The sequence below is a fragment of the Hemibagrus wyckioides genome, linkage group LG14 (genome assembly GCF_019097595.1).
Source record: "Hemibagrus wyckioides isolate EC202008001 linkage group LG14, SWU_Hwy_1.0, whole genome shotgun sequence".
NCBI classification, from domain to species: Eukaryota; Metazoa; Chordata; class Actinopteri; order Siluriformes; family Bagridae; genus Hemibagrus; species Hemibagrus wyckioides.
Window position 1 is genome coordinate 21,067,292 of NC_080723.1, and position 18,844 is coordinate 21,086,135.

The 18,844-nt window shown below is 41.8% G+C and overlaps 9 non-coding genes across 9 annotated transcripts; all 9 read left to right on the top strand.

Annotated features, from left to right (window-relative positions):
- The first annotated feature begins 1,828 nt into the window (after positions 1 to 1,828).
- trnaq-cug (transfer RNA glutamine (anticodon CUG)) lies at positions 1,829 to 1,900 on the top strand. Its single transcript has one exon. It is a non-coding gene; the product is annotated as a tRNA-Gln (tRNA).
- A 763-nt stretch (positions 1,901 to 2,663) lies between these two features.
- On the top strand, positions 2,664 to 2,735 carry trnaq-uug (transfer RNA glutamine (anticodon UUG)). The gene has a single exon. It is a non-coding gene; the product is annotated as a tRNA-Gln (tRNA).
- Positions 2,736 to 4,164: 1,429 nt separating this feature from the next.
- Positions 4,165 to 4,236, top strand: trnaq-cug (transfer RNA glutamine (anticodon CUG)). Its single transcript has one exon. It is a non-coding gene; the product is annotated as a tRNA-Gln (tRNA).
- A 3,543-nt stretch (positions 4,237 to 7,779) lies between these two features.
- trnaq-cug (transfer RNA glutamine (anticodon CUG)) lies at positions 7,780 to 7,851 on the top strand. The gene has a single exon. It is a non-coding gene; the product is annotated as a tRNA-Gln (tRNA).
- Positions 7,852 to 8,614: 763 nt separating this feature from the next.
- Positions 8,615 to 8,686, top strand: trnaq-uug (transfer RNA glutamine (anticodon UUG)). The gene has a single exon. It is a non-coding gene; the product is annotated as a tRNA-Gln (tRNA).
- Positions 8,687 to 10,113: 1,427 nt separating this feature from the next.
- On the top strand, positions 10,114 to 10,185 carry trnaq-cug (transfer RNA glutamine (anticodon CUG)). The gene has a single exon. It is a non-coding gene; the product is annotated as a tRNA-Gln (tRNA).
- Positions 10,186 to 14,197: 4,012 nt separating this feature from the next.
- trnaq-cug (transfer RNA glutamine (anticodon CUG)) lies at positions 14,198 to 14,269 on the top strand. The gene has a single exon. It is a non-coding gene; the product is annotated as a tRNA-Gln (tRNA).
- Positions 14,270 to 15,032: 763 nt separating this feature from the next.
- On the top strand, positions 15,033 to 15,104 carry trnaq-uug (transfer RNA glutamine (anticodon UUG)). The gene has a single exon. It is a non-coding gene; the product is annotated as a tRNA-Gln (tRNA).
- A 1,428-nt stretch (positions 15,105 to 16,532) lies between these two features.
- Positions 16,533 to 16,604, top strand: trnaq-cug (transfer RNA glutamine (anticodon CUG)). Its single transcript has one exon. It is a non-coding gene; the product is annotated as a tRNA-Gln (tRNA).
- Positions 16,605 to 18,844: the final 2,240 nt, after the last annotated feature.

Genomic DNA, 18,844 nt, shown 5'->3' on the forward strand with positions numbered 1-18,844 from the left:
GACTCACACTGAAACTAAAATACTTGATTCACTGACCTCTGGTGGCCAACTGTGCAGTAAGCTTTTCTGCCAACCTGCATATCGGCAGGTTTTGGGAGGTGGCAGGAAGTAGAATATGTAAAATTAAAACTGCATTTCTCCATCACTACATAGAAACATTAACAATGGGAAAGTGGAAATTACTTAAAGCTATGAAGTCAACTCTCTCAGCCATGAAAGCATAAAGGGTGTAGTGACAATAAACTGTCCATCTAGTTTAATATCCAAATAAAATTGATACACATAAGTGCTCAGATTAAACCATCACAACCACTGGTTCCAGATCAGCCCATTTTCCTCAGATTCCATTTCCTTATGCCTTTAATCTTTAAGTCTGAGGGGTAAGAGAAATTGACAGACTATATTTATGATTAATACAGAAAAGTCCCTTTTGCTGCATATTTGAGTTTCTTTCCAAAGAAATGAGAAGTTGAAGCTCTGTGAATCTTTTCATTCAGAAACACACATCATTAAAATGTTATACTATTTATTGATGCATTTTTTAAGGATAGTATTATTTTAATAATTCCCGCACTGTTACTGTAAACTTTTTGGCTTGCTCTATGGTGTAATGGTTAGCACGCTGGACTCTGAATCCAGTGATCCGAGTCCAACTCTCGGTGGAACCTGTGGTTACTTTGTCAAAGCCCAAGGGGCTGCTATGTTGCTCCACATGCTACAAAATAAAACATTTCAATACTCTGTATTATTAGGTACATGACAAATAGAATTTGAAATCATGCATATATACATTACTGTAGCAAGTCTTACATCCCTCTGTGTGAATACTACAATCTTTAGTTTAGCAGATCACAATGCCCGTCTGTAGAAGGACTTCTTCCAGGAGAATAATGTAGCTCTTTTGGACCATCCTGTGTGTTCCCCTGATCTAAATCCCTTTGAGAATGTTTGGGAATGGATGGCAAGGGAAGTTTACAAAAATGGACGGTAGTTCCATACCATAGATGCCCTTCGTGAAGTCATCTGCACCACAGATGACTTCCTCCTGGAAACAGCCGTATCAAGCAGGCCGAAACAAATGTTTGAAGTGATCAACAAGAATGGTGGGGCTACTCACTACTAAGTCCTTTTTTGACACTTTTAGTTCTGTTGTGAGGTTTTTTTGGCCTATGGTCTTAAACTTTTCATCAGCTGATGAACAGCCAGTTGGAGTTCAAATTCAAATTTCAATAAATTGCCTGCTCTCTGTTTTTTGTCTCTTGCCCTTGTTTCTTCTTTTGGCGTTTTGAAGCAGTACTTACGACATGGTTACAATCCACCAACACAAAATGTGAATACTTGTAATGTTTCCCCTGGTCCTAAGATTTTACTGTACATGTTACAAAAAACTTTAAAACATTTCACTACTGTGAATTATTATGTATGAGAAATAAAATTTGAATTTGAAATCCTACATTCATACAATACTGTTGCAAGTGTGTGGTTCCATGGAGTCTCAGTTACGTAAAGACATTCTGATGATTTGCAGCGATTGATCTGAAATTCCAGCAGAATTGTATACCAAGTATACCATACTTATTTGATATACTGGTCTTTACACAAAGATATTATAAACAACAAGGAGCCACTAGTCGAAAACCCTTTCATTGTATAAGCGGGGTTATCAGCTAATAAATCACATAGGCCCAATTTAAAATAATAATAATAATAATAATAATAATGCTATGCTTTTTCAATCTGTCTCAGTAAAGTGTACTTCATTGTCTCTGCTAAGTCATAAGCCTGTGCCCTGAACTGTATGGACAGCCAGGGACAGCTGGTTCTGTGTGGTTCCATGGTGTAATGGTTAGCACTCTGGACTCTGAATCCAGCGATCCGAGTTCAAATCTCGGTGGGACCTGTGGTTACTCTGTCAAAGCCCAAGGGGCTGCTGTGTTACTACAAAATAAAACATTTCAGTACTCTGTGTTATTAGGTAAGTGACAAATAAAGATGGAATTTCAAATTATACGTTACTGTAGCAAGTCTTCCATCCCATTGTGTGAAAACTACAATCATTAGTTGATTTGCAGCAAAATCTGGGTTTGTAATGCTTCTGAACAAAAAGTGTGAATTTGTTTAGTTAAAAACTCATGTGCTCATAATAAATATAAATATGAGGGTTTTCATTATCCACAATCAAGTTCCTTGGGGAAAAAACTAAAAAATTAAAAGCGTGTGCGTGTGTGAATTTAAAATTTCCTGGAGGACCCTAATGAAACCCCACTAGATTGCTGACCTTGCAACACCATAAAATGTGACCAATAAAATAAAAAGCCCCTCTTATTAGCTTACAGGTGCATTGTGATGGGGCTTGATTGAGATCGATTAAAGTCTGACTCGTTCACTTGTTTTCCGTGTGCCCTGGATGTTTTTCCTGAATTGCTTCTCCCAATTCTCCACACATCAAATGATTGACTGCTTGAATTCCTAACAATTTGAAATGTGGTGTTTTCTTACATCCACTTTGTTAATCATTAAAAAAACACTTTTTACTCAACTTCCTGGAAAATAAATAATAAAAATTTAAATGTGTGTGTGAAATAAAAGTTTGCTGTAGGACCCTAACGAAACCCCCATCAGATTGTTACCCTTAGTCATCGCCCAATGCCGAACTCATATGTGGTTCCATGGTGTAATGGTTAGCACTCTGGACTTTGAATCCAGTGATCTGAGTTCAAATCTCGGTGGAACCTGTGGCTTCCTGGTCAAAGGCCAATTAGCTTACTGTCCGAAGTTTTAAAATAAAGGAGAAAGTTACAAATAAAATTTTAACTTAAAATCATACATATATACATTACTGTAGCAAGTCTTCCATCCCACTATGTGAAAACTACAATCTTTAGTTGATTTCTCTTATGAGAAAAAAATGAACCTGGATGGTCCTGATGGCTTCTAACGTTACTGGCGTGACAAGGAGTTCCAACTGGAGATGTTTTCTACACAGCTTAGTGGAGGAGGCTACGTCATGATTTGGGGAGCTTTTTCCTTCAATGGGAAAATGGAGCTTCAGGTTGGGCAGGGGCGTCAAACGGCGGCTGGCCATGTGAACATGTTGCAGCGGGCATCGCTCTTGACTTAGGGCCCTTGTCTATTCTGAAATGACTGGGTCTTTCAACAGGATAATGCTGCTGATCACAACGACCGTCTGTAGAAGGACTTCTTCCAGGAGAATAATGTAGCTCTTTTGGACCATCCTGTGTGTTCCCTTGATCTAAATCCCTTTGAGAATGTTTGGGAATGGATGGCAAGGGAAGTTTACAAAAATGGACGGTAGTTCCATACAATGGATGCCCTTCGTGAAGTCATCTGCACCACATGGAACAACTTTCCCACAAAGCCTCCTGGAAACAGCCGCATCAAGCAGGCCGAAACAAATGTTTGAAGTGAACAATAAGAACGGTGGGGCTACTCACTACTAAGTCCTTTTTTGACACTTTTAGTTCTGTTGTGAGGTTTTTTTGGCCTATGGTCTTAAACTTTTCATCAGCTGATGAACAGCCTGTTTGAGTTTAAATTCAATTTTCAATAAATTGCCTGCTCTCTGTTTTTTGTCTCTTGCTCTTGTTTCTTCTTTTGGCATTTTGAAGCAGTACTTACGACATGGTAATGATCCACCAACGCGAAATGCGAATACTTGTAATGTTTCCCCTGGTCCTAAGATTTTACTGCACATGTTACAAAAAACTTTAAAACATTTCACTACTGTGAATTATTATGTATGAGACAAATAAAATTTGAATTTGAAATGCTACATTCATACAATACTGTTGCAAGTGTGTGGTTCCATGGAGTCTCAGTTACTTAAAGACATTCTGATGATTTGCAGCGATTGATCTGAAATTCCAGCAGAATTGTATACCAAGTATACCATACTTATTTAAGAAACTGGTCTTTACACAAAGATATTATAAACAACAAGGAGCCACTAGTCGAAAACCCTTTCATGGTATAAACTGGGTTATCAGCTAATAAATCACGTAGGCCCAATTTAAAAAAAAAATGAATAATAATAATGCTATGCTTTTTCAATCTGTCTCAGTAAACTGCACGTCATTGTCTCTGGTAAGTCATAAGCCTGTGCCCTGAACTGTATGGACAACCAGGTTACAGCTTACCCTGTGGGGTTCCATGGTGTAATGGTTAGCACTCTGGACTCTGAATCCAGCGATCCGAGTTCAAATCTCGGTGGGACCTGTGGTTACTTTGTCAAAGCCCAAGGGGCTGCTGTGTTACTACAAAATAAAACGTTTCAGTACTCTGTATTATTAGATATGTGACAAATAAAAATTGAATTTCAAATCATACATATGTACATTAGTGTAGCAAGTCTTACATCCCTCTGTGTGAATACTATAATGTTTAGTTTAGCAAAATCTGGGTTTGTAATGCTTCTGAACAAAAAGTGTAAATTTGTTAAGTTAAAAACTCAGGTAATAAAAATTCATCTTCCAAGTTCAAGCTGCTCTTTTAAGATAAATCATGGCTGCATTCATTGACAAAATTATGTTGTAATAATTCCTAATTATGTTGGCTTGAAAAAGCTAATTATGTTGGCTTTCGAGTGACAAAATTATTTTGGCTTTCGAGCGACATGCACCAAACTGGGCATGGTCGTTCATTCTGGTCTGAAGTTTTATGCTATTACTTTTCCAGCTGGTCCAGCATCTTTCCGTGGGTTAACTCTATGCAGAGTTGTCCACACGTCAGCCGTGGTGAGACAGAGCACCTGGTCCTCTGAGGAAAGGATGGTCTTCCTCGCTGTCACGTCATTACGTGCCTCAAACCGAGCGTAGAAGCTGTTCAGCACATCTGGAAGGGAGGCATCACTGTCACAGGCAGGTGGAGCAGGCCTGTAGTTGGTGATAGACTGGATGCCTTGCCACATGCACCGAGTGTTGTCGCTGCTCTGGAAGTGGCCGTGGATTCTCTGGGAGTGTGCACGCTTTGCCTCTCTAATAGCTCGAGACAGTCTAGCCCGCGCTGTTCTTAGGGCGTCCTTGTCTCCAGCTCTGAAAGCAGAGTCTCTGGATCTTAGCAGCGCACACACCTTTGCGGTCATCCATGGCTTCTGGTTGGAGCATATGGTGATGGACTTGGAGACGGTCACATCATCGATGCACTTCCCGATGTAGCCGGTCACTGATGCCGTGTACTCCTCCAAGTCAATAGAGTCGCCGTTTGTTGCAGCCTCCCTAAACATGTCCCAGTCAGTGCACTCAAAACAGTCCTGAAGAGCAGAGATGGCTCCTGCTGGCCAGGTTTTAACCTGTTTCTGAGCTGGTTTAGAGCGTCTGACGAGTGGTCTGTATGCTGGAATCAACATAACAGAGATGTGGTCTGAGTAGCCAAGGTGGGGGCAGGGCTCTGCACGATACGCGCCGGGAATGTTTGTGTAAACAAGATCCAGCGTGTTCGCCCCTCTCATAGCAAAGTCCACATGTTGATGGAATTTAGGGAGCACTGTTCTGAGAGTTGCATGATTGAAATCTCCGGCGATAATAATCAGTCCGTCGGGGACAGCATTCTGCAGCTCGCTAATAGTTCCGTACAGCTCACACAGAGCCTCCTCAGCATTAGCACTGGGTGGAATGAAAGTGGTAGTGAATTCCCGGGGTAAATCAAAAGGTCTGCATCTAACAGTCACAAACTCCACTAGCGATGAGCAGTAGTTAGACACAAGCACAGAGTCCTTACACCATTCCGTGTTGATGTAAACACACCCACCACCACCGCGAGTCTTACCGCACAGAGCTGCATTCCTGTCGGCACGAAACACGGTTAGCCCGGCTAGCTGAATGGCGGCGTCCGGAACTCTGTCGCTGAGCCACGTCTCCATAAAAACAAAGACACAGCAGTCTCTGTACTCACGCCGTGTAGTTCGCTGGAGTCGGATGTAGTCCAGTTTATTGTCCAGTGAGCAGACGTTGGACAAAATGATGGAGGGGAGTGCCGGCCGGCTAGGGTTTGTTTTTAGCCTAGCACGGACACCCGCCCTATTTCCGCACTTCCGCTTTCTCGCGCACCGCTTCCGTCGACTCTTCTCCTGGCCACGAGCATCAAGCGACACCGAGGGCTCGGGGCCTGGTCTCCGCAGCAAGCCGAGATCATGAAACTTTTCCCGTAGGTCATCGTGCACGTTGTCTGGTGCACGATTCCCATGATCCAGTAGTGTCTGGCGGTCGAACACACGGACACCGTTGTATCTGGTGTCCATATGCCGTGAAAGTCGGGCTATTTCGGGACAATAGCACCATTTTGGTCCGGGGAGGCCGCTGCGTGCTACTGCCGCACTGCCATCTTGGACAATAAACACATAGTAATTTTAGTTCAAATGAGTAAAAGTAAAATACTAATAGTCAGCAGATGGCAGATATCTAAGACTCACACTGAAACTAAAATACTTGATTCACTGACCTCTGGTGGCCAACTGTGCAGTAAGCTTTTCTGCCAACCTGCATATCGGCAGGTTTTGGGAGGTGGCAGGAAGTAGAATATGTAAAATTAAAACTGCATTTCTCCATCACTACATAGAAACATTAACAATGGGAAAGTGGAAATTACTTAAAGCTATGAAGTCAACTCTCTCAGCCATGAAAGCATAAAGGGTGTAGTGACAATAAACTGTCCATCTAGTTTAATATCCAAATAAAATTGATACACATAAGTGCTCAGATTAAACCATCACAACCACTGGTTCCAGATCAGCCCATTTTCCTCAGAATCCATTTCCTTATGCCTTTAATCTTTAAGTCTGAGGGGTAAGAGAAATTGACAGACTATATTTATGATTAATACAGAAAAGTCCCTTTTGCTGCATATTTGAGTTTCTTTCCAAAGAAATGAGAAGTTGAAGCTCTGTGAATCTTTTCATTCAGAAACACACATCATTAAAATGTTATACTATTTATTGATGCATTTTTTAAGGATAGTATTATTTTAATAATTCCCGCACTGTTACTGTAAACTTTTTGGCTTGCTCTATGGTGTAATGGTTAGCACGCTGGACTCTGAATCCAGTGATCCGAGTCCAACTCTCGGTGGAACCTGTGGTTACTTTGTCAAAGCCCAAGGGGCTGCTATGTTGCTCCACATGCTACAAAATAAAACATTTCAATACTCTGTATTATTAGGTACATGACAAATAGAATTTGAAATCATGCATATATACATTACTGTAGCAAGTCTTACATCCCTCTGTGTGAATACTACAATCTTTAGTTTAGCAGATCACAATGCCCGTCTGTAGAAGGACTTCTTCCAGGAGAATAATGTAGCTCTTTTGGACCATCCTGTGTGTTCCCCTGATCTAAATCCCTTTGAGAATGTTTGGGAATGGATGGCAAGGGAAGTTTACAAAAATGGACGGTAGTTCCATACCATAGATGCCCTTCGTGAAGTCATCTGCACCACAGATGACTTCCTCCTGGAAACAGCCGTATCAAGCAGGCCGAAACAAATGTTTGAAGTGATCAACAAGAATGGTGGGGCTACTCACTACTAAGTCCTTTTTTGACACTTTTAGTTCTGTTGTGAGGTTTTTTTGGCCTATGGTCTTAAACTTTTCATCAGCTGATGAACAGCCAGTTGGAGTTCAAATTCAAATTTCAATAAATTGCCTGCTCTCTGTTTTTTGTCTCTTGCCCTTGTTTCTTCTTTTGGCGTTTTGAAGCAGTACTTACGACATGGTTACAATCCACCAACACAAAATGTGAAGGCCAGGGACAGCTGGTTCTGTGTGGTTCCATGGTGTAATGGTTAGCACTCTGGACTCTGAATCCAGCGATCCGAGTTCAAATCTCGGTGGGACCTGTGGTTACTCTGTCAAAGCCCAAGGGGCTGCTGTGTTACTACAAAATAAAACATTTCAGTACTCTGTGTTATTAGGTAAGTGACAAATAAAGATGGAATTTCAAATTATACGTTACTGTAGCAAGTCTTCCATCCCATTGTGTGAAAACTACAATCATTAGTTGATTTGCAGCAAAATCTGGGTTTGTAATGCTTCTGAACAAAAAGTGTGAATTTGTTTAGTTAAAAACTTATGTGCTCATAATAAATATAAATATGAGGGTTTTCATTATCCACAATCAAGTTCCTTGGGGAAAAAACTAAAAAATTAAAAGCGTGTGCGTGTGTGAATTTAAAATTTCCTGGAGGACCCTAATGAAACCCCACTAGATTGCTGACCTTGCAACACCATAAAATGTGACCAATAAAATAAAAAGCCCCTCTTATTAGCTTACAGGTGCATTGTGATGGGGCTTGATTGAGATCGATTAAAGTCTGACTCGTTCACTTGTTTTCCGTGTGCCCTGGATGTTTTTCCTGAATTGCTTCTCCCAATTCTCCACACATCAAATGATTGACTGCTTGAATTCCTAACAATTTGAAATGTGGTGTTTTCTTACATCCACTTTGTTAATCATTAAAAAAACACATTTTACTCAACTTCCTGGAAAATAAATAATAAAAATTTAAATGTGTGTGTGAAATAAAAGTTTGCTGTAGGACCCTAACGAAACCCCCATCAGATTGTTACCCTTAGTCATCGCCCAATGCCGAACTCATATGTGGTTCCATGGTGTAATGGTTAGCACTCTGGACTTTGAATCCAGTGATCTGAGTTCAAATCTCGGTGGAACCTGTGGCTTCCTGGTCAAAGGCCAATTAGCTTACTGTCCGAAGTTTTAAAATAAAGGAGAAAGTTACAAATAAAATTTTAACTTAAAATCATACATATATACATTACTGTAGCAAGTCTTCCATCCCACTATGTGAAAACTACAATCTTTAGTTGATTTCTCTTATGAGAAAAAAATGAACCTGGATGGTCCTGATGGCTTCTAACGTTACTGGCGTGACAAGGAGTTCCAACTGGAGATGTTTTCTACACAGCTTAGTGGAGGAGGCTACGTCATGATTTGGGGAGCTTTTTCCTTCAATGGGAAAATGGAGCTTCAGGTTGGGCAGGGGCGTCAAACGGCGGCTGGCCATGTGAACATGTTGCAGCGGGCATCGCTCTTGACTTAGGGCCCTTGTCTATTCTGAAATGACTGGGTCTTTCAACAGGATAATGCTGCTGATCACAACGACCGTCTGTAGAAGGACTTCTTCCAGGAGAATAATGTAGCTCTTTTGGACCATCCTGTGTGTTCCCTTGATCTAAATCCCTTTGAGAATGTTTGGGAATGGATGGCAAGGGAAGTTTACAAAAATGGACGGTAGTTCCATACAATGGATGCCCTTCGTGAAGTCATCTGCACCACATGGAACAACTTTCCCACCAGCCTCCTGGAAACAGCCGCATCAAGCAGGCCGAAACAAATGTTTGAAGTGAACAATAAGAACGGTGGGGCTACTCACTACTAAGTCCTTTTTTGACACTTTTAGTTCTGTTGTGAGGTTTTTTTGGCCTATGGTCTTAAACTTTTCATCAGCTGATGAACAGCCTGTTTGAGTTTAAATTCAATTTTCAATAAATTGCCTGCTCTCTGTTTTTTGTCTCTTGCTCTTGTTTCTTCTTTTGGCATTTTGAAGCAGTACTTACGACATGGTAATGATCCACCAACGCGAAATGCGAATACTTGTAATGTTTCCCCTGGTCCTAAGATTTTACTGCACATGTTACAAAAAACTTTAAAACATTTCACTACTGTGAATTATTATGTATGAGACAAATAAAATTTGAATTTGAAATGCTACATTCATACAATACTGTTGCAAGTGTGTGGTTCCATGGAGTCTCAGTTACTTAAAGACATTCTGATGATTTGCAGCGATTGATCTGAAATTCCAGCAGAACTGTATACCAAGTATACCATACTTATTTAAGAAACTGGTCTTTACACAAAGATATTATAAACAACAAGGAGCCACTAGTCGAAAACCCTTTCATGGTATAAACTGGGTTATCAGCTAATAAATCACGTAGGCCCAATTTAAAAAAAAATGAATAATAATAATGCTATGCTTTTTCAATCTGTCTCAGTAAACTGCACGTCATTGTCTCTGGTAAGTCATAAGCCTGTGCCCTGAACTGTATGGACAACCAGGTTACAGCTTACCCTGTGGGGTTCCATGGTGTAATGGTTAGCACTCTGGACTCTGAATCCAGCGATCCGAGTTCAAATCTCGGTGGGACCTGTGGTTACTTTGTCAAAGCCCAAGGGGCTGCTGTGTTACTACAAAATAAAACGTTTCAGTACTCTGTATTATTAGATATGTGACAAATAAAAATTGAATTTCAAATCATACATATGTACATTAGTGTAGCAAGTCTTACATCCCTCTGTGTGAATACTATAATGTTTAGTTTAGCAAAATCTGGGTTTGTAATGCTTCTGAACAAAAAGTGTAAATTTGTTAAGTTAAAAACTCAGGTAATAAAAATTCATCTTCCAAGTTCAAGCTGCTCTTTTAAGATAAATCATGGCTGCATTCATTGACAAAATTATGTTGTAATAATTCCTAATTATGTTGGCTTGAAAAAGCTAATTATGTTGGCTTTCGAGTGACAAAATTATTTTGGCTTTCGAGCGACATGCACCAAACTGGGCATGGTCGTTCATTCTGGTCTGAAGTTTTATGCTATTACTTTTCCAGCTGGTCCAGCATCTTTCCGTGGGTTAACTCTGCATAGAGTTGTCCACACGTCAGCCGTGGTGAGACAGAGCACCTGGTCCTCTGAGGAAAGGATGGTCTTCCTCGCTGTCACGTCATTACGTGCCTCAAACCGAGCGTAGAAGCTGTTCAGCACATCTGGAAGGGAGGCATCACTGTCACAGGCAGGTGGAGCAGGCCTGTAGTTGGTGATAGACTGGATGCCTTGCCACATGCACCGAGTGTTGTCGCTGCTCTGGAAGTGGCCGTGGATTCTCTGGGAGTGTGCACGCTTTGCCTCTCTAATAGCTCGAGACAGTCTAGCCCGCGCTGTTCTTAGGGCGTCCTTGTCTCCAGCTCTGAAAGCAGAGTCTCTGGATCTTAGCAGCGCACACACCTTTGCGGTCATCCATGGCTTCTGGTTGGAGCATATGGTGATGGACTTGGAGACGGTCACATCATCGATGCACTTCCCGATGTAGCCGGTCACTGATGCCGTGTACTCCTCCAAGTCAATAGAGTCGCCGTTTGTTGCAGCCTCCCTAAACATGTCCCAGTCAGTGCACTCAAAACAGTCCTGAAGAGCAGAGATGGCTCCTGCTGGCCAGGTTTTAACCTGTTTCTGAGCTGGTTTAGAGCGTCTGACGAGTGGTCTGTATGCTGGAATCAACATAACAGAGATGTGGTCTGAGTAGCCAAGGTGGGGGCAGGGCTCTGCACGATACGCGCCGGGAATGTTTGTGTAAACAAGATCCAGCGTGTTCGCCCCTCTCATAGCAAAGTCCACATGTTGATGGAATTTAGGGAGCACTGTTCTGAGAGTTGCATGATTGAAATCTCCGGCGATAATAATCAGTCCGTCGGGGACAGCATTCTGCAGCTCGCTAATAGTTCCGTACAGCTCACACAGAGCCTCCTCAGCATTAGCACTGGGTGGAATGAAAGTGGTAGTGAATTCCCGGGGTAAATCAAAAGGTCTGCATCTAACAGTCACAAACTCCACTAGCGATGAGCAGTAGTTAGACACAAGCACAGAGTCCTTACACCATTCCGTGTTGATGTAAACACACCCACCACCACCGCGAGTCTTACCGCACAGAGCTGCATTCCTGTCGGCACGAAACACGGTTAGCCCGGCTAGCTGAATGGCGGCGTCCGGAACTCTGTCGCTGAGCCACGTCTCCATAAAAACAAAGACACAGCAGTCTCTGTACTCACGCCGTGTAGTTCGCTGGAGTCGGATGTAGTCCAGTTTATTGTCCAGTGAGCAGACGTTGGACAAAATGATGGAGGGGAGTGCCGGCCGGCTAGGGTTTGTTTTTAGCCTAGCACGGACACCCGCCCTATTTCCGCACTTCCGCTTTCTCGCGCACCGCTTCCGTCGACTCTTCTCCTGGCCACGAGCATCAAGCGACACCGAGGGCTCGGGGCCTGGTCTCCGCAGCAAGCCGAGATCATGAAACTTTTCCCGTAGGTCATCGTGCACGTTGTCTGGTGCACGATTCCCATGATCCAGTAGTGTCTGGCGGTCGAACACACGGACACCGTTGTATCTGGTGTCCATATGCCGTGAAAGTCGGGCTATTTCGGGACAATAGCACCATTTTGGTCCGGGGAGGCCGCTGCGTGCTACTGCCGCACTGCCATCTTGGACAATAAACACATAGTAATTTTAGTTCAAATGAGTAAATGTAAAATACTAATAGTCAGCAGATGGCAGATATCTAAGACTCACACTGAAACTAAAATACTTGATTCACTGACCTCTGGTGGCCAACTGTGCAGTAAGCTTTTCTGCCAACCTGCATATCGGCAGGTTTTGGGAGGTGGCAGGAAGTAGAATATGTCAAATTAAAACTGCATTTCTCCATCACTACATAGAAACATTAACAATGGGAAAGTGGAAATTACTTAAAGCTATGAAGTCAACTCTCTCAGCCATGAAAGCATAAAGGGTGTAGTGACAATAAACTGTCCATCTAGTTTAATATCCAAATAAAATTGATACACATAAGTGCTCAGATTAAACCATCACAACCACTGGTTCCAGATCAGCCCATTTTCCTCAGATTCCATTTCCTTATGCCTTTAATCTTTAAGTCTGAGGGGTAAGAGAAATTGACAGACTATATTTATGATTAATACAGAAAAGTCCCTTTTGCTGCATATTTGAGTTTCTTTCCAAAGAAATGAGAAGTTGAAGCTCTGTGAATCTTTTCATTCAGAAACACACATCATTAAAATGTTATACTATTTATTGATGCATTTTTTAAGGATAGTATTATTTTAATAATTCCCGCACTGTTACTGTAAACTTTTTGGCTTGCTCTATGGTGTAATGGTTAGCACGCTGGACTCTGAATCCAGTGATCCGAGTCCAACTCTCGGTGGAACCTGTGGTTACTTTGTCAAAGCCCAAGGGGCTGCTATGTTGCTCCACATGCTACAAAATAAAACATTTCAATACTCTGTATTATTAGGTACATGACAAATAGAATTTGAAATCATGCATATATACATTACTGTAGCAAGTCTTACATCCCTCTGTGTGAATACTACAATCTTTAGTTTAGCAGATCACAATGCCCGTCTGTAGAAGGACTTCTTCCAGGAGAATAATGTAGCTCTTTTGGACCATCCTGTGTGTTCCCCTGATCTAAATCCCTTTGAGAATGTTTGGGAATGGATGGCAAGGGAAGTTTACAAAAATGGACGGTAGTTCCATACCATAGATGCCCTTCGTGAAGTCATCTGCACCACAGATGACTTCCTCCTGGAAACAGCCGTATCAAGCAGGCCGAAACAAATGTTTGAAGTGATCAACAAGAATGGTGGGGCTACTCACTACTAAGTCCTTTTTTGACACTTTTAGTTCTGTTGTGAGGTTTTTTTGGCCTATGGTCTTAAACTTTTCATCAGCTGATGAACAGCCAGTTGGAGTTCAAATTCAAATTTCAATAAATTGCCTGCTCTCTGTTTTTTGTCTCTTGCCCTTGTTTCTTCTTTTGGCATTTTGAAGCAGTACTTACGACATGGTTACAATCCACCAACACAAAATGTGAATACTTGTAATGTTTCCCCTGGTCCTAAGATTTTACTGTACATGTTACAAAAAACTTTAAAACATTTCACTACTGTGAATTATTATGTATGAGAAATAAAATTTGAATTTGAAATCCTACATTCATACAATACTGTTGCAAGTGTGTGGTTCCATGGAGTCTCAGTTACGTAAAGACATTCTGATGATTTGCAGCGATTGATCTGAAATTCCAGCAGAATTGTATACCAAGTATACCATACTTATTTGATATACTGGTCTTTACACAAAGATATTATAAACAACAAGGAGCCACTAGTCGAAAACCCTTTCATTGTATAAGCGGGGTTATCAGCTAATAAATCACATAGGCCCAATTTAAAATAATAATAATAATAATAATAATAATGCTATGCTTTTTCAATCTGTCTCAGTAAAGTGTACTTCATTGTCTCTGCTAAGTCATAAGCCTGTGCCCTGAACTGTATGGACAGCCAGGGACAGTTGATTCTGTGTGGTTCCATGGTGTAATGGTTAGCACTCTGGACTCTGAATCCAGCGATCCGAGTTCAAATCTCGGTGGGACCTGTGGTTACTCTGTCAAAGCCCAAGGGGCTGCTGTGTTACTACAAAATAAAACATTTCAGTACTCTGTGTTATTAGGTAAGTGACAAATAAAGATGGAATTTCAAATTATACGTTACTGTAGCAAGTCTTCCATCCCATTGTGTGAAAACTACAATCATTAGTTGATTTGCAGCAAAATCTGGGTTTGTAATGCTTCTGAACAAAAAGTGTGAATTTGTTTAGTTAAAAACTCATGTGCTCATAATAAATATAAATATGAGGGTTTTCATTATCCACAATCAAGTTCCTTGGGGAAAAAACTAAAAAATTAAAAGCGTGTGCGTGTGTGAATTTAAAATTTCCTGGAGGACCCTAATGAAACCCCACTAGATTGCTGACCTTGCAACACCATAAAATGTGACCAATAAAATAAAAAGCCCCTCTTATTAGCTTACAGGTGCATTGTGATGGGGCTTGATTGAGATCGATTAAAGTCTGACTCGTTCACTTGTTTTCCGTGTGCCCTGGATGTTTTTCCTGAATTGCTTCTCCCAATTCTCCACACATCAAATGATTGACTGCTTGAATTCCTAACAATTTGAAATGTGGTGTTTTCTTACATCCACTTTGTTAATCATTAAAAAAACACTTTTTACTCAACTTCCTGGAAAATAAATAATAAAAATTTAAATGTGTGTGTGAAATAAAAGTTTGCTGTAGGACCCTAACGAAACCCCCATCAGATTGTTACCCTTAGTCATCGCCCAATGCCGAACTCATATGTGGTTCCATGGTGTAATGGTTAGCACTCTGGACTTTGAATCCAGTGATCTGAGTTCAAATCTCGGTGGAACCTGTGGCTTCCTGGTCAAAGGCCAATTAGCTTACTGTCCGAAGTTTTAAAATAAAGGAGAAAGTTACAAATAAAATTTTAACTTAAAATCATACATATATACATTACTGTAGCAAGTCTTCCATCCCACTATGTGAAAACTACAATCTTTAGTTGATTTCTCTTATGAGAAAAAAATGAACCTGGATGGTCCTGATGGCTTCTAACGTTACTGGCGTGACAAGGAGTTCCAACTGGAGATGTTTTCTACACAGCTTAGTGGAGGAGGCTACGTCATGATTTGGGGAGCTTTTTCCTTCAATGGGAAAATGGAGCTTCAGGTTGGGCAGGGGCGTCAAACGGCGGCTGGCCATGTGAACATGTTGCAGCGGGCATCGCTCTTGACTTAGGGCCCTTGTCTATTCTGAAATGACTGGGTCTTTCAACAGGATAATGCTGCTGATCACAACGACCGTCTGTAGAAGGACTTCTTCCAGGAGAATAATGTAGCTCTTTTGGACCATCCTGTGTGTTCCCTTGATCTAAATCCCTTTGAGAATGTTTGGGAATGGATGGCAAGGGAAGTTTACAAAAATGGACGGTAGTTCCATACAATGGATGCCCTTCGTGAAGTCATCTGCACCACATGGAACAACTTTCCCACCAGCCTCCTGGAAACAGCCGCATCAAGCAGGCCGAAACAAATGTTTGAAGTGAACAATAAGAACGGTGGGGCTACTCACTACTAAGTCCTTTTTTGACACTTTTAGTTCTGTTGTGAGGTTTTTTTGGCCTATGGTCTTAAACTTTTCATCAGCTGATGAACAGCCTGTTTGAGTTTAAATTCAATTTTCAATAAATTGCCTGCTCTCTGTTTTTTGTCTCTTGCTCTTGTTTCTTCTTTTGGCATTTTGAAGCAGTACTTACGACATGGTAATGATCCACCAACGCGAAATGCGAATACTTGTAATGTTTCCCCTGGTCCTAAGATTTTACTGCACATGTTACAAAAAACTTTAAAACATTTCACTACTGTGAATTATTATGTATGAGACAAATAAAATTTGAATTTGAAATGCTACATTCATACAATACTGTTGCAAGTGTGTGGTTCCATGGAGTCTCAGTTACTTAAAGACATTCTGATGATTTGCAGCGATTGATCTGAAATTCCAGCAGAATTGTATACCAAGTATACCATACTTATTTAAGAAACTGGTCTTTACACAAAGATATTATAAACAACAAGGAGCCACTAGTCGAAAACCCTTTCATGGTATAAACTGGGTTATCAGCTAATAAATCACGTAGGCCCAATTTAAAAAAAAAATGAATAATAATAATGCTATGCTTTTTCAATCTGTCTCAGTAAACTGCACGTCATTGTCTCTGGTAAGTCATAAGCCTGTGCCCTGAACTGTATGGACAACCAGGTTACAGCTTACCCTGTGGGGTTCCATGGTGTAATGGTTAGCACTCTGGACTCTGAATCCAGCGATCCGAGTTCAAATCTCGGTGGGACCTGTGGTTACTTTGTCAAAGCCCAAGGGGCTGCTGTGTTACTACAAAATAAAACGTTTCAGTACTCTGTATTATTAGATATGTGACAAATAAAAATTGAATTTCAAATCATACATATGTACATTAGTGTAGCAAGTCTTACATCCCTCTGTGTGAATACTATAATGTTTAGTTTAGCAAAATCTGGGTTTGTAATGCTTCTGAACAAAAAGTGTAAATTTGTTAAGTTAAAAACTCAGGTAATAAAAATTCATCTTCCAAGTTCAAGCTGCTCTTTTAAGATAAATCATGGCTGCATTCATTGACAAAATTATGTTGTAATAATTCCTAATTATGTTGGCTTGAAAAAGCTAATTATGTTGGCTTTCGAGTGACAAAATTATTTTGGCTTTCGAGCGACATGCACCAAACTGGGCATGGTCGTTCATTCTGGTCTGAAGTTTTATGCTATTACTTTTCCAGCTGGTCCAGCATCTTTCCGTGGGTTAACTCTGCATAGAGTTGTCCACACGTCAGCCGTGGTGAGACAGAGCACCTGGTCCTCTGAGGAAAGGATGGTCTTCCTCGCTGTCACGTCATTACGTGCCTCAAACCGAGCGTAGAAGCTGTTCAGCACATCTGGAAGGGAGGCATCACTGTCACAGGCAGGTGGAGCAGGCCTGTAGTTGGTGATAGACTGGATGCCTTGCCACATGCACCGAGTGTTGTCGCTGCTCTGGAAGTGGCCGTGGATTCTCTGGGAGTGTGCACGCTTTGCCTCTCTAATAGCTCGAGACAGTCTAGCCCGCGCTGTTCTTAGGGCGTCCTTGTCTCCAGCTCTGAAAGCAGAGTCTCTGGATCTTAGCAGCGCACACACCTTTGCGGTCATCCATGGCTTCTGGTTGGAGCATATGGTGATGGACTTGGAGACGGTCACATCATCGATGCACTTCCCGATGTAGCCGGTCACTGATGCCGTGTACTCCTCCAAGTCAATAGAGTCGCCGTTTGTTGCAGCCTCCTTAAACATGTCCCAGTCAGTGCACTCAAAACAGTCCTGAAGAGCAGAGATGGCTCCTGCTGGCCAGGTTTTAACCTGTTTCTGAGCTGGTTTAGAGCGTCTGACGAGTGGTCTGTATGCTGGAATCAACATAACAGAGATGTGGTCTGAGTAGCCAAGGTGGGGGCAGGGCTCTGCACGATACGCGCCGGGAATGTTTGTGTAAACAAGATCCAGCGTGTTCGCCCCTCTCATAGCAAAGTCCACATGTTGATGGAATTTAGGGAGCACTGTTCTGAGAGTTGCATGATTGAAATCTCCGGCGATAATAATCAGTCCGTCGGGGACAGCATTCTGCAGCTCGCTAATAGTTCCGTACAGCTCACACAGAGCCTCCTCAGCATTAGCACTGGGTGGAATGAAAGTGGTAGTGAATTCCCGGGGTAAATCAAAAGGTCTGCATCTAACAGTCACAAACTCCACTAGCGATGAGCAGTAGTTAGACACAAGCACAGAGTCCTTACACCATTCCGTGTTGATGTAAACACACCCACCACCACCGCGAGTCTTACCGCACAGAGCTGCATTCCTGTCGGCACGAAACACGGTTAGCCCGGCTAGCTGAATGGCGGCGTCCGGAACTCTGTCGCTGAGCCACGTCTCCATAAAAACAAAGACACAGCAGTCTCTGTACTCACGCCGTGTAGTTCGCTGGAGTCGGATGTAGTCCAGTTTATTGTCCAGTGAGCAGACGTTGGACAAAATGATGGAGGGGAGTGCCGGCCGGCTAGGGTTTGTTTTTAGCCTTTTTTAAGGATACTGTGGTTACTTTGTCAAAGCCCAAGGGGCTGCTATGTTGCTCCACATGCTACAAAATAAAACATTTCAATACTCTGTATTATTAGCTACATGACAAATAGAATTTGAAATCATGCATATATACATTACTGTAGCAAGTCTTACATCCCTCTGTGTGAATACTACAATCTTTAGTTTAGCAGATCACAATGCCCGTCTGTAGAAGGACTTCTTCCAGGAGAATAATGTAGCTCTTTTGGACCATCCTGTGTGTTCCCCTGATCTAAATCCCTTTGAGAATGTTTGGGAATGGATGGCAAGGGAAGTTTACAAAAATGGACGGTAGTTCCATACCATAGATGCCCTTCGTGAAGTCATCTGCACCACAGATGACTTCCTCCTGGAAACAGCCGTATCAAGCAGGCCGAAACAAATGTTTGAAGTGATCAACAAGAATGGTGGGGCT